General features: G+C 41.9%; 1 protein-coding gene across 5 annotated transcripts in view; it reads right to left on the bottom strand.

Moving 5' to 3' along the window:
* CUNH16orf78 (chromosome unknown C16orf78 homolog) overlaps positions 1-14887 on the bottom strand; it is a 74945-nt gene that overhangs the window by 37133 nt on the left and 22925 nt on the right. For 4 of the 5 annotated variants that reach the window (XR_002124103.1, XM_019643347.1, XM_019643341.1 and 1 more), the window contains exon 2: positions 472-564. The exons of the other annotated variant lie outside the window; for it this stretch is intronic. The gene's annotated coding sequence lies outside the window, so the exon portion shown is untranslated. The remainder of the gene's footprint in view (positions 1-471; positions 565-14887) is intronic. 5 annotated transcript variants of the gene reach the window in all.

Below are 14887 nucleotides of genomic sequence, written 5' to 3'. Positions count from 1 at the left end.
CCCCCGCCCCTCTGTGATTCTAGTGTGCAGGTGGGTTTTGGAACCATGCTGTCGACCGTCAGCTCTTCCTGGTAGCAGGAAGCAACACTGCCTCCCTCACCTGGTACCCCAGCACCTGCCATGGAATCTGTACATGGAGTCTCCCAGTCTGCCACGAACCGTATCCTGGAAGAACTTGGAACCCTGGTACCATCACAGGACACTATCACCCTCTTCTGATACATTTCCCAGATGATATATATTAAGCAAGGAGCCTTAGGTCATTATTCTAAAGCAGCAAGCAGCACTGCTGTAATACCAATTTGCTCTGGGTCACCCTGGGCCCACAGTCCATTACTTGCAAATACGCAAAGACAGTAACAGAGCATTTAGCCCGTAAAAGTGGATCAATATATTGAAAAGAAATATTAAGTTATTTAAAAATGCATAGCGATAGATCCTAGACACATGGAGCAAAAACATCAATGTTACCTGATTACTTTCATTTGCCTCAAACCGTAGAGGGCTCTGCTCAGAATAAACACCCACTTCTTCCATGAGGTGTTCAGGCAAAATTTCAGCTACCTGGAAACAAGAGCAGAAACCAAACTGTCCATTTTCAGCCATATTGCAGCCGGGTAGCTGATGGACTGATGAACTGAGGCGGTTGTTCCTTCCTTCCTCTTGGGCCTCTGAGCCTCTGTGCCAGGCCCTGGGATACAGCGCCGAGCTCAGGGGACACGGGCCTCATCTCACAGAGCTTATGCTCAAGCGCGGGAGCTGGTCAAGAAACAAGCAGATCCCATGGGACCCAGGTAACGCTAGGTGCCACGATGAAAACACATCAGGAGGACCTGATAGTGAGGGGCCAGGAGGTGACTTCGGCCTGGTGGTCAGGGAGGGCTTCTCTGAGGAGGTGAGCTGGGAGTCTGGGTTTCTGAGGACAGAGTGCTGGGCAGAGGGACAGCACGTGCACAGGTCCAGAGGAGCTGGCAGTGTGAGCAACAGGAAGGCCAGGGGCTAGGACTTGGCAGGTGAGAGAAGAGGGACATGAAATGGGAGACAGCAGCCTGACCACGGAGGGCCTTGTGTGCCGCGGGAAGAAGTTCAGACGCAGCCAATTAAAATGGGAACCAAGTTTTCACTTTCACAGAAAGGGCTTGTAGTGGGAAGGCTGACAGAGTGAGTCTTCTGGCTCCAGAAAAGACATTCCGTTGGGCCAAACCCATAGAAATAATGACAAGAATTTTCGTTTCTTCTTGAGTGTTAGAATAGGAATTGGGGTGTTGGGTCCATTCACGTGAACGAAACATTCTGCCCCGAGTTAGCTGTGTGGCTTGTCTTCTCTCTTCATTTAAACCTCTGTCCAATGTCAGCTCCCCAAAGAGGCCTGCCCCCACCCCTCTCCCCCCCATCATCACTCCCAGTGCCTTCCCTTGTTCTGGGGGCCTTCCCGGCTCTCACCGCTACCGGATATTCTGTATCTAATGTTCATTTCATACTTCCCCTCTCCCCACCAAAATGGAAGACCCCAGGTTAAAGACTTCATTTATTTCATCTTCTGCTGTATTCCCAACATGCAGCACAATCCCTGGCACGTGGCAGGTGCTCAACAAGCTCTTGTTGACTGAACTTGCTGGAATAAATGCCATTGGATGCTGCTGCCTTTATCTGGGCGCCAGGCACTGGGGCGGCCCCGCTGCTCATGGGCTTCTATCTGCCACGCATCTTCGTGTCCCTCCTACTCTTCCCGCTTTAATCACTGTGTCCTGACAAGCACAACTGACCAATTAATAGGCCTTATGTTCCTGTTACATCATTTGCAATCCACGGTGCTCTTTCTATTTGCAACGGCCTTTCAATTTTTCATGACTCAAAATGGAGGACATCCATAATGAATATAAATAGCAAATTGATTAAATGTAACGCATAGTCTACTGCTGCTTGGGTTTACGCCTGTTATTAATGACAGAAATCCAGCAAATTCTCACAAAATCACCGATGACATACAGCCTTTAATGCAAGATGTTGGAGCACTAGGGGTCCTAAATTTTCCTAATTACTGAGCAAGAGCAGACATTAATTTCCCAGACGGCAACCTTTGTAAATAAGAACATCCGTATGGCTGCTTTGTCCAAGCTCTTTCTGCTGAGCACAAAACCCATCACGCAACCCATTTTTACTTCACCAGACTATTTGTGTTGTGTTTCAAAAAAAAGATACACTTGAGAGATTGCCTTATGAGCAAAGTATAAAGGATGCCACTTGTGCAAAATCAAATTTATTATCTGCTCAGGGACTACGTTTTTTGGAATGCTAATATACAGATTTCACATAGCTTCAGATGGTGTGCTGAGCATTAAAGCAGCACAAAGGTGATAAAGCAAAACAAGAGAGAAGACGGGGATGAGTCTGAAATGGGAAATACAGTAAAGGAGGTGCTTTTAAGAGGTCCACCTGGCTAAATGTGCAGTTTTGGGCTGAGACTGCCAAAGGACGAGCCGGTTTGTAGTGGGAGGCCATGCAAGCCAATCTTTTCTTCCCATCAGCTAGAAAACCTTCCAGGAAGCAGGTGTTTTCTTTGATACCAGGGCGGGTATGGGGACAGGTTTAGCTAGGTTGGCACAGGAACAGTAAAGCCCTTGTGGGACAGGTCTGTAAAGAGCGGATGGAGTGGAGAGGAGAATTGGATGAGGCCCACTTAGCAGCCAGCTTCGGCTCACAGCATGCTGGATGCTGGACGCCTGACCACTGCTGCCATCACCTCCGTCCTCCCATACAAACTGGCTGTCCTGCAGAGGAAGGACGCGGGAGTGAGTGAATGGGTGGCTGTAGACCTGGCCCACTTCCCCAACAGTCTAAGCCTTGACGGTTTTGCCTCCGTGATGAGCTGGGTCTCTGAGAGGATGGACTTCCAAGCCCAGGGAAGCAGTGCTCTGCCACAGTGTGCCCTGCCAATTTGGGCCCAGTGGTGCAGGCAACACCTGACCCCTGCTTAGCAGATCTCCTCGTCTTTACAGTGTGCACACCATCTTAGGCTGGAAGCCCCAGAAGAGACCCAGAGGCAAGGATCGGAGAGCCAAGTGGTTCACTGGGAGATAGAGGGAGCCCGGGTTGGTGAGGGAGGCAAGGAGCCGTGGAAAGGAGGGTGGCCAGGCACTAAGAGGGGGGCGCTAAGCCAGCTACCGTGTGTGTGACTGCAGTTGAATCTCAGAGGGAAACTCTGGAAAATGGTGCAAAATACATGCCTGGGAAGCACTTCAGCCCAAGAGTGAGGGAGCTGGAACCCACATACCCGGCAGTCATGGTTGAGGGAGCTCCCCAAGAAGTGTTAACAGTGGGTTCCAGTAGCCTAAGGGCTGTCTCTCTGACAAAAATGCTGCGAATAAGGGGATTTCCCCAACAGGGCCGGCTTCAAAAGACACCCCAAGGGCTTGGGGCACCCTCTAGTACATACAAATCTTCACACCCCCAAACTTCTGAAGCCTCCACCATGACTCATGATCAAAATGATTAGCACGTTGGATATGATTTGAAAGAGGAATGAAACTAACAGACTCTCCTTGCTGAATTTTTCACTCTATGGAGATAGCAAGACAGATTTCTTGCTAAAATTTAAGAGATACACATACCCTCCTCCCCCACTGTCATATGTCTATGTGCAAGAATAAAGCATTCACAACGAGTTCTAAAAAAAGCCGAACTCGGAAGAGAAATACATCCACAGAGCGCAGAGTAAGAGAGAGTGCTAAGGGAGAGAAGGCAGAAGACCAAAGGTTTCATTTATTATAATTCGGAAAAGAAAAAAAAACACCACGGAATCACTTTTGGCACCTTTAAACGTTTTTCCCCAGGGGAGCCTGAGGTATGTGTATCTGGGCTAGAACATTCTGATTGTCAGATGGGATCTGGTTATCAGACAGGGAGAGCCTCATTTCATACTGAAACTCACCTTCCTTTTTCTAATTACGAAAAGAATACGTGTGCATTGTACAAAATTTGAGAACTATAAAAAAGCACAAAGAAAAAATTACAACTCCCTAACCCCATTTTTGTGTATTCCCACATAAATACATTTCTTTTTTTGTATAGATATCATACTACACATACTGTTTTGTGATGTTTTTCACTTAATATATCATAAATGGTTTCCCATTATTTTAATGTACAGCATGCTATTGTATTCCCATATTTACCCAGCCCCCCACTGTCACACAGTTATATGTTTTTCTCCACTTCTTTTGACATCTTAGTGGAAAATCCTCTTAATACATAATAAAAATCACAATAATCAGCATTTATGTAGTGCTGATTATTTGTAAATTGTTTTGCATGTATTACTCATTTAATAACCACAACAAGCCTCAGGTTAGCTATTATTGTACACAGAAATAAGCTGAGGTTCAGAGAGGTTAAGTGACCCGCCCACGGTCACCCAGCAACAGGAGCTGGGATTTGAAACCAGGTGTTCTGACTCCACAGCCCACATCTCTGCGTTATCTTTATCCACGTGCCCTAATTATTTCCCTTGGTGATGAGATGTTATTATAAACACAAATCCTGTCCTCACTGCTTATATCCCAAGGATGTGATGGCCTGACATTTACCCCATGGTGAGTACAACACCTCCACCTGGAAAACATCTGAGATAAGAGCCCATTTGGGGAGGAGAGAGGCTTCAGCTGCACAAGGGCCCCATGCGGTTTCTCCACCAGCACACCCAGGCCGCGTCCTAGCAAAGCCTTTCCGGTTCTATCTCACCCGCCAAAACGCCGGCTCTCTAAATCTCTGGAAACTCACTGTGGGACACATGAAGTCAATTTTATTTGCCTGTATTGGCTCCAGATGAGATTATTCGAACACTGGACGCCATATTGAGAAAAAATATGAAACATGCAAATGGCACTGCTTTCTTATTACGTTTATTGGCATTTACTAAATAAGAGAAGGATGTGCGTGTGAGTAGAGCTGGAACCATTGTTTAGGAAGCACTTGAGCGATTGCTTACATCCACATTTATTACAGTGTGATCCTGAGTCTGAAAAATAATTGACATTTTTTTCCCCAGGAAGGCTTATAAATGCAGGGCCAGTGAGGGCTCTCATTTTTCTAAACATCTCTTCAGGAGGAGATGAGAGGGAAACAGCTCAGGCTTGACAGTGTTAAAAGCTTATGGTTTGCTTTTTCCTGGTATTTCTATTACCCTGTAAGTGTGTGGATGGCATAAGTACATATGCACATAAATGCTATTTGCAAAATTTAAAAGAAAGATGGTTTTCCCACTTCTAACACTTAGGGATTTATGAAAGATAATGCTTTAAGAGCCAGCAAAATCCACTACTACACACACATAAAGGACACCCTTATTCCTCTAAGCATTTAGAGAATGAGTCTGGAGAAGGATCCCAGGAGGAACTACCAAAGCCAGACTGGATCAAATGGAAGAAGTGCACCCAGGAAGCAGTTTATGTGTGTGAGTGTGTGTGTGTGTGTGTGTGTGTGTGTGTGTGTATTCACACACACATACGAGAGAATAAGTATTTTTGAGCAAAAGCATTCAAGAATTTCACCATCCTTCCATCTTGACTTGTTCTTTCCTCATGTTCATGTTCAGTAGTAACAGCAGCTTCGGGCCCCAGTCACCAGGAGGATGAGTTAGAAACTGTGACGGTCACAGTGTGCCCGGATTTGAGCTGCGCTGTGCCCAGTCCTCACCGTGAGCACTTGCTGTGACATGGACGGCTGTGTGACGAAGGACAGCCTGAGCAGCAGGCTTTCTAGTCGGACACCTATACAGCTTTCGCCATCTCTGTACTGACACCCAGGACGGCGGCTGCCCCAGTGTGGACGCAAGCGGAGGGCCGCACGTGGGCATCTGAGACACCTTTCCGATGGCAGTCAAGTCTCCTGAGCTTGGACAGGACTGGGCTGTACTGGAAATCACTCAAATTAGAAGACCTGGATTTTAGACCCATCTTCACTTCTAGAAATCCCTTGTTAGTCTCCCTGCCTTAAAGACCCAACTAGAAACAAATAAAAGGAGGTGACATTATGCACAGAAGTCCCCACACATGGCTTATACAGACTGAGACCACGAAATAAAATTTTAAAAAAGTCAATATAAATTTCAAAAAGCCATTAGCTAAGTCATATATTTTTACAAAAGATTTACCGTATTTGCCGGCGTATAAGACGACTCGGCGTATAAGACGACCCCCTAACATTTCCACTCAAAATACAGAGTTTGTTATATGGTCGGCTGTGTACGATTTTGCGAGTGTGGTAAAATCGCATAACAGCAAAATCGCATAACAGCCGAGCATACACCCAGCAGCGCTGCTGATGCCTGAACAGTATGTGGAATGAAGTGGGCGGGCATCGGGAGGCCACTATGGCACGGGGCAAGCACTATGGGCAGTCTATCTGAAGTGTACCTGGCGTATAAGACGACCCCCCACTTGGAGGCATATTTTTCAGGGCCAAAAAATCGTCTTATACGCCGGCAAATACGGTACAAAATAAAGTCAACCGTTTACTACCGATTAAGCTTTCTTAACAACTTCTTAATAGTCTGGACCATGAGAGACTAGGACAATAATGACCCAGACAGATGATACTAGATAATAAAACAATATTAAATAGTATTAAATTAAATACATAATAAAATAATAAAACATATAAAATAAACATAGTCACAAATTACAATAACAAATTAAATAGATAATACAATGAATAAACAAACTTAGAAATGAAAATATCTCTAACAACCTGAAATAACTCTGCAAGTTTAGATACCTGTAAAATTGGAACCCTACAGAAAATAAGGACATTACATTACGAAGCACCTCAGTGAGGTTGGAAAACATACGGTGTTAAAGTGTCCCAGGTAACAGCTATATAACACAGGTGAGAGTAGACCTTAACTATTAGAATGGGAAATTCTTAGAGTAAACTTGGTGGTGGGGAGGGGGCCGTTCTGAGGCAGAATTTAAAGCAGAACTGAGGAAAACTCAAGGTTTTGACTAAAGGAAAGATGAAGGTTCCAAGGAGTAAACTCTTGCTAAACGTGGCCCAGTGAGATAAGTAGGGAGAAAGGAATCATTGCCACATAAAGGATCTAGAGAAGAAAATCAGGAAAGGCTGGTTTCCCCTCAGTCGTCAACAGATTCCCCAAAATGCAGGCTGTTAAAGTAGGAAATATTTTGATAAAATACACAGTGGAGTTTTTACTTCTTGGGAAAGGCAGATTAGATAAATTGCTGAAAGATGCAATGAAGTTTTATTTTTGTTTTATTCGATTTCACTTCATTTCGTCTGATTTTTTATTTGCCAATGCTGACATAGCACTTCCCATATATCAGGCACCACTTAAAGCATTTCATCAGCAAAACCCAGTTTTATCTTCATAACAACCCAAGACGGAACTATTATCACCTCATTTTACGGAGGAGAAAACTGAGGCTTGGAGACGTCGCACAGCACGTAAGGGTGGAGCTGTGCACAGGCAAGCAGCCTCCAAAGTACTCGACAACACTATGCTATGCTGCCTTTATAAGCCAAGGAATTAACCGAGTGACATATTTTTATTACCTTACTCAAATTTCTCAGCTTCAGAATCTTTGAAAGATTTAATAAATATATGGTACAGTTCTGCACTCTTTAGAAAAGGAAAAAAAAGGGGAAAATTTGGCCTTAAAATACATCCATTTGTCTTTATAGTTATACACGGAACCTTAAGAATCCTTTAAAGGATTAAAGTGATATTACACAAAAATAAAACAAGATGGACTGGAAAGATCTAATTTTCTGTTATCCACAATAAATTTCACACTGAGGTCAGATTAGAAAATGACAAAGATAAAAGGCCAAGAATAAAACTGCCCCCTGTTGCAGACACATTCTACCTGAACAACGTGTGACAGCATTTTAAAGAAGTGTTTCCTGCCACAAAGGCAGAATTGTGCTAATGTGAACTCCCTAAAAGGATAATGTCCCGAAGGGTAAACTGCATTCCCTACAGAGGTTTTAACTAAAGCACCCTTACCGTCAGCCCTGACATGACTCCTTATATTTGCAACCTTCCCAATAAGACCATCATCCACTCATTCACTCAACAAACATTTGCAGCGCTCCAATTTAGCACTGAGGTAATCCCAAAATGAGTGAGACACAATCTCCACCCCTCAAGAAGTCTATTTAGAGAGTATGAATTTGGATAAACAATTATAAGGCCATTAGCGTCTGTTAATAGAAGCTCCAATACCTCTTTCTTAAAATGTGCAATATGCTTCTTGTTCAATATGGTGAAATGAGCACACGCGTTGTTTCCTTTCTTGACCGAAACCCCATTAAAATGAGAGGAAATGCCACATTTCCATTTCTGGCCAAAATGGAGTGACAAGGACTTGATTTACCCTCCATCTAAAACAACCAAAAAATGGACAAAATATATAAAATGACAGGGTGAAAGATACTGGACACAAGCCAACAAAACCCAGTGATCCCTGAGAGCGGAGAAAGAAATGAGGTGGCGCTGCGCTTCGCTGGGCTGACTGCCTGGGGGGAGGTTCCAGACCGCAGTGTGAAGACGGCAAACCCAGGTGAGCCTGCTGGCCTCCCAGAGCCGAGGACGCTGAGCGCAGGAGGAGACCTAGGCAGCTCGAGCTTACAGAGAAGAGGACTGAAGAAGAAAGAACTCCAGCGTTTCTTTTCCAGAATACCATACAGTTGCAATTATGCAGCATGTAGCCTTTTCAGATTGGCTTCTTTCTCTTAGCAATATGCATTTAAGGCTCCTTTGTGTCTTTTCGTGGCTTGAGAGTTTACTTCTTTTTACTGCTGAGTAATATTCCATTGTTGAATGTGCTACAGTTTGTTTATCTATTCACTACTAAAACGTGGTTGCTGCCACGTTTTGGCAATTAGGATTAAAGCAGCCATAAAATTTATGTGCAGGGTTTTGTGTGGATGTAAGCTTTCAGCTCATTTGGAGACTCCACTCAGTTTTACAGCAATAAAACTGGACATTATAATTTAAAAAAAAAAGGAAAGGTAAACAAAGACTTTTTCAGACACACAAAGCTAAAATTATTCATCAGCAGCAGACTGCAGTATGAGAAATGTAAAGAAAATCCTTTATGCAGAAAGAAAACATTAGATGGAAATGGGAATATTCACAAAGGAACGAAGAACAATGGAAATGTGTACATATATAAGTTTGGCCCCTAATTGAAAATATCTCTTTAAAAGATAACTGTTGAAACAAAAATAATAACATAATGTGGGGTTTGTAACAGCTATAGAGGTTAAATGTATGGCAATAATGGCAAAAAAAAAAGGCTGAGAAGGGGGAAGCAGAAATATACTATTGCAAGGTTGTTATATTATATGTGAAGTGGCATAAAATCACTTGAAGGTAGACTGTCATAAGCTAACACGTGTGCTTATAAACCATTAAGTAACAACTAAAGTAACAAAAAAAGAGTTCTAACTGATAATCCAACAAACAACACAAAATAGAAGTGTAAAAAAAATTGTCAATTAATCCAAAGTAAGGCAGGAAAAGAAAAAAAAATGGAACTAAGAGAGGATGGAACAAATAGAAAACAAATAGCATTTATACCTAATCATATCACATGTCACATTAAATATAAATGGTCTAAACACCACAATTAAAAGACAGAGACTGTCAGATTGAAGAAAAAACAAAAACTAACTATATGTTGCTTATAAGCACCACATTCCAAATATAATGGCACAAATAGGTTAAAAGTTAAAAAAGCATGGAAAATATATACTATGCTAAGACCAATCAAAAGAAAGTTATACTAACATCAGACAAGGGGATTCAGAGCAAAGACTATTACTTGGGATCAAGAATGTCACTTCATAGTGATAAAGAGGTCAATTCATCAAGAGGGCATAACAATTACCAATCATAAATGTCTATACACCTAATATCAGAGCTGAAAAACACATGAAACAAAACTAGTATAATTGCAAGAAGAAATAGATAATTCATAAATATAGTCAGATTATTTCAATACTTTTGTCTCAATATATAGAATAAGTAGGAAGAAAATTAATAAGGAAGTAGAAGTTCTAAACAACACTATCAAACAACTTATTTAACATTTATAGAACATTTCACCCAACGACACCGAATACACATTCTTTTCATGAGCATATGGACATTTAGAGTGATAGACCATATTGTGAGTCATAAAACAAGTCTCAGTAAATTAGATTCCAGTCACACAAAGTATATTCCCTGACTATAATGAAATTAAATTAAAAATCAGCAACAGAAAGATCTCTGGAAAACCCTTAAATATTTGGAAACAAAATGGCATACTTTTAAATAACCCATGGGTCAAAGATGAATTCAAAATGGAATTTAGAAGGTATTTTTAACTGAATAAAAAAATTAAAATAACAACATAATAAAATCAGAAGGATGCCACTAAAACAGCAGGTAGGGGAAATTTATAGTGCAATCTGCCTATATTAGAAAAGAAGAAAAGTCTCAGCTTCCCCCTTAAAAAACTGAAAACAGAAAAGCAAGTGAAACTTTAAGTAAGAAGGAATAGATAGGAACAGAAAATAATGGCATAAAAAAAGAAAAACCGTAGAAGAAAAATTAATGAGGCTAAAAGCTGATTCTTTGAAAAGATCAATGAAATTGATAAACCTGTAGCCAGTCTCATCAAGAGAAAAGAGAGAAGAAATAATTGGCAGTAACATGACCGAGAGAAGTGACATCACTATATACTCTACAGATGCTAAAGAGATAGGGGTATTCTGAAGAACTTTATGCCAACAAATATGACAACTTAGATAAAATGGACAAATTCCTTGAAAGACACAAATTACCAAAGCTCAACCAAGAAGAAATAGATAACCTAACAGCTCTATATCTACTAAAGAAAATTTTAATTAAAAAAATATCTTCCAACGAAGAAAATTCCAGGCCAGATGGCTTCACTGGTGAATTATATCCAATATTAAGGAAGAAATAATACCAATTCTACACAATTCTTCCAGGAAATTGGACAGGAGACAATATTTTACTATTTATTTTATGAGGTTGGCCTTGCCCTAATACCAAAACTAGACAAGGACATTACAAGCAAAGAAAACAGACCAATATCCCTCATGAACCAGGAAAAATTCTGAACAAAACTTAAGCAAATTGATCCAAAAATATATGGAAAGTATAATATACCATGACAAAGTAGGGTTCATGCCAGGAATGCAAAGCTGGTTTAATATTGAAAAATCAATCAGTGCAATTGACAGTATTGACAAGCTATAAAGAAAAACCACGTGGTCATCTTCATAGATGTAAAAAAGGCTTTGACAAAAATCTAACATATATTACTGATAAGAGCTTTCAGTAAAGGAGTAATTAAAGGGAACATCCCCAATACGTAAGGGCAGCTACAAAAACATACACTAACATCATATTTAGCATTAACAGACTAAATGTTTTCTCCAAAGACAAAGACAAGACAAAGATGTCCGCCTTCACACTTCTATTCAATAGTGCATGGGGGATTCTAGCCAATGGAAGACGTTATATAAAATAACTTAAAGGCCAGATTGGAAAGGAAGAAGTCAAACTGTCTTTATTACAGATGACATGATTGTCTACGTAGAAAATCCAAGAGAATGTTCAAAAAAGTGCTCCTATAACTAATGTTGAGTTTAATAAGGTTCATTACGCATCATCAGTTGTATTTATATATGCTAACAATAAATAATTAAAAGTTGAAATTTTTAAAAAGATACCATTTGTAACAGTATCAAAAGATGGGAAATACCAAGAAATCATGTGAGATGACTGAATTGACATCTTTACAAAAGCCTCAAGTCCTTAGGCGTGAAATCGTGTACGTGACTGCAAAATTTCAGAACCATCAAAGAGAGGATCTGGGAAGTTTCCTCAGGGAATAAGCAGCCACCTGAAGAGGACTGAGAATCAGATCAGATGGGTGACAGACCTCTCAACAAGCCACAATGTAATGAAGCAGGAGGGACAGCAAAAGGGGAGGGGCGGTGGTAAGAATTAAATTCTCACCTAGCACAGTGAGAGGTTGACAGACACTGTTTAAAGGTGGTAAGTTACCAAACAGAAGCCTGGGCGTTGTAAATGAGGAGCTTATCACCGGAAGGCTATAAACAGAATGGGTGAAAACTGGCTGCCTCCGGGAGAATGACTGGAAGAGGAGGGAGGTGGGGGTCGGAAATAAATGCAATCATTTAAAACCCCTATTCACATTACTTGATTTTTAAAACTATATGCATGATTCCAAAATATTTAAAAAACAAAACAAAACAATAATGAGTATATGTTGACATCAGACCCTAAAGCAAAGTAAATAGACTCTAGGGTAACATGGACGCACTTTTCGAAACATGGCCATGACACCCTATGTTACTGCCAGTAACCAGTTGTTTTCTTCCGGAAATAGGCATCGATTCCACTAAACACATTCCTGTCCCCACGGCCCCCCTATGCTCCCTTTGCCGGGTGTGACTCCTGAACAGAGCTTCCTTGTCGAGGACCAAGCTAAACCCAGCCGAGTATCTGATCGGGACGCAAGGAGCAAGGACCCCGCACCACAAAAACATGCTGGCACCTAGAGGTCTGTCCAATCGATCAGTTCCTTCTAAGGTGATGTATTCCATCAACTGCACTCTAAGGGGAAATGCCACAAAAGGCATGTGTTTTGGAGGAAGAGGCAACTTGACCTCAGAATTACCAGGGAAACGGGTGGTGGGAAAGAAATGTCCTGCACCCTCTCCTAAACTAAGGATGCTGTTTCACTGGGGGACCCCCATCCATTGTCCACACCAAGGCTCTCTTCAATGTGGGATGGCGGTAATTCCCAATGTGGTTTAGCACAGCACTGGCCTCAGGGGAAGAAAGTTATTGTTTTTCAGTTCTCTCTCAATTCTTTTTTACATCAAGGAGAAAATCGTAGTCTGCTCCCATCATGTACTCAGCACCCTTCTTTCTCTGTAATAGTTACTAAATCTACCTGCTACATAAGAGATAGCAGCCTCCTGCTCAGACCATCTCCCCACTACAAAACGACTGCATTGGTATTCACGTTCATGGTCACTGTTTCACACACAAGCAAAACATGTGTGTTAGTGATAAAGGTTAAATTTACCCTTTTAAGTACATTTATTTATGATAAAAATGTAGGTGATTTAAGAAGAATCCTGAGTAAATAACAACCCGGAAGGAAAGCTGTTATGGCGATATTTGGAAAGGTGGTTTCCGAAACACTGAGGCGGGGGAAGGCACGCAGCCTAATCAGAGCTCTGGCCTGGTGGGTTCACTTTCTTCTTACGGCTCCTCACAGGACGTGGAAGGAAGAATGGCCTCATTTAGGCTGGACACCGGCAGCATTTTCTGGGTGAGAAACTCTGAATTTGTTCATGCTTTTTAATAATCTCCCAATTAAATGCAGTGGTTGTGAGATATATCCCAATTTGAAGAGCACAATAAAACCTAGAATACAGCCTTGGGAGCTCTGGCCCCATAGCTTTTGAAAAGTGGATGGCAGGTAAACTGCTGAGCTGGTCTGTTTTCCCTCCCCAATTATACCTTAAAAAAAAACAACACTCCCACATATAATTGCACTCACCATCTCCACATACATGTCCCCTCAAACTTCAAGCCCTCACCTCAAATAAATATGTGGGAGAAAAGTTTCCCATGAAATCTAAATTGCTGCAAATGGCTTCCCCATGTGAGCCTCTCCTACAAGTGGGAATGGTCGCTAGCAGCGAGGCCATCACAGGAGTCAGAGCTCCAAAGCTCACACGAATATGAGTATTAGGAAATGGAACCATTGCACAACAAGCTCAGGATCACAACCGCAGCACGTTTCCTAGGAAATGTGGGGAAAAGGAGATCGAGAAAAATAAATCTAAGTAAAAAACAATGGTGATGAAAAGACACCATATACAAATGTAAAAGACAGGCCATGGTCTGGAAGATTGCAACATATCTAACAGTTACAAAGTTACGGCAAAGGACATGTACTGGTTATCCACACACACAACTCCTACAAACCAATAAGACACACACCTCCCATAAACCATTAAGACAAATAACCCAATAGAAAAATGGTGAAAGAGTTTGAATAAGCAAATCATAGGGGGGAAATGCCAACAGCCAATAAGTATCTAACAAGTAGTTCAATCTCATTAGTAATGAGAGAAATGTGCATTAAAACGATGAGACACCATTTTGCACCTACTGAAGTAGCACATTTAATGTCTCATCATATTAATTAAGAGTCGGTGAGGATGCAAGGGGACAGAGACCTTCATACCTGCTGGTGGGAATGTAAATTGATACCTCCGGTTTGGAGAGTCTCTTGGCCCCACCTATTAAAGTAAAATTGTGCACGTGACATGCTGTGGCCCGGCACTTCCACTGGTGGTACAAACACCAGGAGCACTCTTGTGTGCCATAAGTCACACACTGCCACAGCATTTTTAAGAGTGGAAAATTGGGAAAGCGGTTAAGTGCCCCTGTATGTGAGAAAGGCCAAATAACTACAGCGTAAGTGCACCACGCGACACTATGAAGCAATTCAAACAAAGTAGATCTGCATGGGTTAGCATGGAAAGATCACTAAGAAATACTAATGAGTGAAAAAGCAAGGGCCAGGAAGATACACACAATATTATACCAGCATGGGGGGGATCCTTTTAAAAATAATGCTATCTGGGCCGGCCGAGTGGCACATTGGTTAAGAGCTGGCTTGGGACACCAGAGGACTCCGATTCGGATCCCACATATGAGGGCCAGTGACACTGCCCTCTACAGCTAAGATGCTGAACAACAGCTCAACCTGGAGTTGGGCTGCAGTGAGTCGCCGGCGAC

This window comes from Hipposideros armiger, unplaced genomic scaffold, assembly GCF_001890085.2.
Source record: "Hipposideros armiger isolate ML-2016 unplaced genomic scaffold, ASM189008v1 scaffold_4, whole genome shotgun sequence".
NCBI classification, from domain to species: domain Eukaryota; kingdom Metazoa; phylum Chordata; class Mammalia; order Chiroptera; family Hipposideridae; genus Hipposideros; species Hipposideros armiger.
The sequence above is the reverse complement of the archived record's forward strand: the minus strand, read 5'-3'. Positions and strand labels throughout refer to the sequence as shown.